Source organism: Orbicella faveolata, unplaced genomic scaffold (assembly GCF_042242905.1).
Source record: "Orbicella faveolata isolate gen_17 unplaced genomic scaffold, um_ofav_v1 contig_46, whole genome shotgun sequence".
Lineage (NCBI taxonomy): Eukaryota > Metazoa > Cnidaria > Anthozoa > Scleractinia > Merulinidae > Orbicella > Orbicella faveolata.
In genome coordinates this window covers 34,019,250-34,024,061 of record NW_028301576.1, presented here as the reverse complement: position 1 = coordinate 34,024,061, position 4,812 = coordinate 34,019,250, and the positions used below count along the sequence as shown (strand labels likewise).

At 39.3% G+C, this 4,812-nt stretch overlaps 1 pseudogene; it reads right to left on the bottom strand.

The window, feature by feature from the left end:
• On the bottom strand, window positions 1-3,005 carry LOC110042939 (zinc finger protein 862-like; annotated as a pseudogene).
• Between the last annotated feature and the right edge of the window lie 1,807 nt (window positions 3,006-4,812).

Sequence of the window (4,812 nt, the reverse complement as noted above, 5' to 3'; positions counted from 1 at the left end):
CTATTTTCTGCAACAACGCTGCTCTTTGAAGATTTCTTTTGCCCTCTGAAAATCAAATCGTGCCAGTGGGGGTCCTTCAATTGCAACTTTCATTAGGTTGTCTAGGTTTTGCTCATTCAATCTGTTTTGTATACCTGTCTTGATTCTGTTTTGGCAAGAAAAGCCCCCCTCACATGCAGCACTAGACACAGGAATTGTCAATGCAATATTGACAAGAGTCTTGTTAGTTGGAAACTGTTCACAGAGACCTTCATCAGTTAGGAACTTTTTGCTAAATTCTTGCATGCTCAAAAGACGGTGGGTGTTCAGGAGAAACTTGAATTGAAGGTAGTCCACTCCCGTTACTTATGGGTCAATCGGGATTAACATTTCTGTTGTCAACAACAGTCTTTTGCTGGCCATAGTGTTCAATAAACTTGTTCAGAGCATCCACTCCATGAGCAGCAATATCAGCAGCACTCTGGGGAAGCGATTGAGGGTTGACTACAAGGTCGAGAGCTTTGCAGATATCTAGTGTCTCACTTGGAAACCTCTCCTGAAGGTTTTCAATTAAATTGCCCAGGAATGCTTGACCAGCATTAATAAAGACTTGCCTTGCATTAGCACCTGCCTGTTGAAGTTCCTCTTCACAATACAAACCACTTGTGAGCACTTGCTGGTTAAGTTCCTTAAGGCTAGGTAGGTTTGCAAGTTCTTCCTGTAAGTCATTCCTTAGTGTCTGTATTGTGGCAATAGTAGATTTTACCATGGGTTCCACAGATGCAAGACCGACATTATCTTTTTGGAAAAACACACTAAGCTTTGTTAATGTTGGAAGCACATCCTTCAACATACAAGTTGCTGCAACAAATTTGTATTGCTGGACTTGCTTCAAGTATCCTTAAGCCTTTGCTGCATTTTTACTATTATCTTCAGTAGCTTTGATGCCCAAGACAGTCAACAAGTGCTGGCCAGCATTTGTAGATTGCATCAACAGCATTGTGGAGGGACAGCCATCGTGTTGGGGCAGCAGCCTTCAAGGATACTGGCTTCATTTCTAGGACACTTTGAATTTCACGTAGCTTATTATACCTTACAGCTGAGTTTGAGTAGAAGTTGAAAATGTTTGTTAGCAGTGTTTGGTACTCGTCAAATAGCTTAACTGATTTAGCAGCCTGTGCACTACATAAAGCGAGTCTGTGAGCTACACAATGAGTATGAACCAAAAAAGCCACTGACTTTAATCGTGTACCAACACCAGTGTGCCGTCCCGTCATGACAGAAGCTCCATCACTTCCCAATCCCACAAGTTTAGTTCCACAGTCTATATTTTTTCCTGCATAAAATCCATTAGTGCATTGTATATAGTTTCAGCTTTCCCGTCTACCACATTACGATTTCCCACAAATTGAGTGCAAGGCTCACCATCTTTCACAAGTCTGATGTAAATATCCAACTTCTTGTACACTGCAATATCTATGCTTTCATCAGCAAGTATTCCAATGAACGGACTACTCTGAATATCTTCGTCAATGTTTTTATTAATTCTGCAAATGCGGTGTTCATATCACTAACAGACTGGTGGTGATGATAAACATTTCCTACCGGCTTGTGGTCAAGACTTGTACAACCATTTAATGCCTGGATAACAAAAGAATTTAAGCAAGTTGAAAGTGCTTGAAACAAAAAATATAAAAGCTTACTGTTTTACTAAAGAAAACATTCACAGTTTTATTCTACCAAAATAATGACTTACCTGAAGTTCGCAAAGTGAAGTAAGTTTTACAGAAGGCATCTCTTCCTTTGAAAGCCAATATGCTGTTTGCATTTGCTTGGATAAAGACTCCTCATCCAGTCTGCTTGCATTGTCACTCGCTGTGTTCCGTATGTCCCAGGTTTGAAGGTCAGCAAAAAAGTTCAGTCTTTAGAACATACAACATTTTAATTTCCGAGGAGATAAACGTGTACACTTTTCAACATGGCCGACAACCTCGTGGTCGAACAACAGGTCTTACTGCACATGCATGCAAAACTCCTACTAGGAGGGGGACCCCAGGGAATTGCTAATTTACAACAAGGGCTTCTGCAGAACACACTGCTTTAAAATGCTGCTGTTGTTGCAAAACCTTAGCTGTACTTTCATGATCAACCTGTTGCATGTGCTGTACAAGTGCAGATCTTTGGAAATTTTGGCATCCAGTCGTGAACGTGTTCTTCTTTCCAGCTTTTAAACAATCCTTACAAAGCATTAATAAATCACCTCCGGTACCACTGGTCTGGAGCCAATGAAATTCCTTCAGCCATTTATCCAAAAATTTGCCGTGTCTACCACCCGTTGCCATTATCACTTGAATACACAACACGTGTTTCTTCGAGCGAGAAATCAATTCAAAATGGCGGATGCTTATGCAAGTGTCCCGGATGTGTAATTGTCACAATTTTCTGACCTTTTCGATTCGTTCTTAAAGTTTCTACGTTTCTCAAACAACAGAATCTAACTGACCTGTCAAGGCTAATGCGATAAGTCTTCCAAGTAGCCTGTTGTGTCCTGGGACGCATTAAAATTTTAAAAATGCATTTTTCAGGATTTTTTGCGTAAAAAATGCACGATATCTGTGTTAATGCAATCCCTGACTTTGTAAATTTATTCCAAAAGGATTTAGCAATTGGACATTTGACAAATAAATGGAGTGGTGTTTGATCAATGTCATGGCAATAAGGACAATCTGGTTGCTGTTTCTTTTTCATCTTGTACAGAATTTTGTATAGAGAATATTATGAACTATTTTATATTGAAACAGATAATTTTACAAGCAAGATCCTGGTTGATGATGTGAGTGAGCGAAGGCACTACTTCTTAGATCTGCAATGGTGTTTCTGGCGGCTTCAATGAGTGTGGGTCCTCTTAGTTCGGGTTGTGTTACCCAGACTTGTGCTGGATGTTTGTCAGTCTTTGAGGGTTTCGTTAGCTCTGAGTTGACTCTCATTTTCATCGTTGCTGCTTGCTGTTGTGTCACTGTCGTCATCGCTTTGAGGGTAACGACGACAGTGTCCACACTGGAAGGTTTCTCCGTGCACTTTGTTGAAACGTTTGGAAAAATTTTCCACAGCAGGGCATGGGTTAGAGATTGAATGTCCAAGTCCAACTAGCAAATGAAACATTTCTCTTGAAAGGACTGAAGTTCGGGTCGCATACCTTGCAAATGTAGACTTTGTCCTGATGACATGATTGAAAAAAATTGAATGTGAAATTTTGATGACTGTGCTCGTTTAAATAGATTGAAAATGCTGTCATGTGATCTTTTCACATGGTCTTTAGAGGGGGGATTGGGGGTCCCCCCTCTGTCGTGATGTCATGTAAGGGTGAATTGTGATTGGTGGATGGAGTGGTCTTAAAGTGTGAGTGGACAACAATTCGTCACTCTCAGTGTTTTGCTGGTCTTAAGCGTTCAATATGCCTATCACGTGGAGTTACAAAACGATTTTTTTCTTATGATATTATTTATTCATTTTATTTTTTTTAATAATTTTAATTTCCAAAACACAGTTCGACAATACTTAGTTACGTTACTTACAATACGGGTTACTTATGCTGCCAATACAATACTCAATACAGTTCCCTACAGAAAATACAATTACTTGCAATATGGGCTACTTACACTGCTAACAATATAATACTCTACTTACATTACTTGCTGTACATACAGTTACTTACAATACGTTATACTGTATATTGACTTTGAGGAGGGAGGGGTACTTCTCACTAAAACATTTAATTAACACAAATTTTCAAGGTTGTATTTAATGTGTAGCTTACTGATAAAATCCTGAATGGAGATGGCCAGGCTATTTAACTTGCTTGAATAAATATAATGGCGCATAAATAAAGTAGTGTAGATGAATTTCCGTATTATTGCTATGTCGTGGGAGCTTGCAGTAATAGCAAAAAAAAGATCTTGTACACAATCTTTGGAGAGATTGAGCGACAAATGAGAACGGGGTCAGTCTAACCGAAGGCAAAGCAAAAAAAGTAAAGAAACTTATAAGGAAAAGAATGGGCGATATCTTAAAGGTCAATTAGAAACTGAAGAAGTGCAGAGGTAACATGGTTGTCATTCACATGGCTCATGGTGACAGCGTGGAAAGACAAAAGGTTAAAGAAGTTGAAATCAGATTGAGTGATATGAAAGGTTTGTTTGTTCACTTTGGTAAATTTTGATTTTTTTGTTCGGGTTCTTCAGAGCCCCCTACATCTCTCAAAAGTCAATGATCACATAGAAATGAATTTTTTTCAAAAAAAACCTTTGATTAATCCAGCAAGGTTTTGTACCAAATCCAACAAGCATGGCATTCGGTGACAGGACAATGATGAACGGTGTCGTCTTTGTGAAAACTGCAACGGTAACAATGATCGATTGGAAATCGTTTGTCTTAATGCATTGTATTTGGGAAAACCCAAAGTTTCTAGATTGAGAGAAGGAATGCAAGTTTCTTCAACAAGTCTTTTTCTACATGTCCTTCCTTGTAGCCTACGACGGTTCTCTTTCCGTCACTGCATTCCTTGAATATGTCTTTGACCAGTGCACCTAGGATGAGAGGGTTTTAAAAATGTTCAGCCTCGGTGGGTTGATAGGTGAGTCTGTATCTTCCTTTCCACAAAATTCACGTTTCGTTTGTCTTAGTCGCTCAAGGTCTTGTATGCTACCAGGATGAAGAAAGCATGGCATCCATGTTCTTCGTTCCAAGTGTAATAACCCAGTTCTTGGACATGAAAGGTCTTGTTGACGAAGAAGCCTTCTAAATCCACAATGAAGCAGAGATCATCTTGTAACA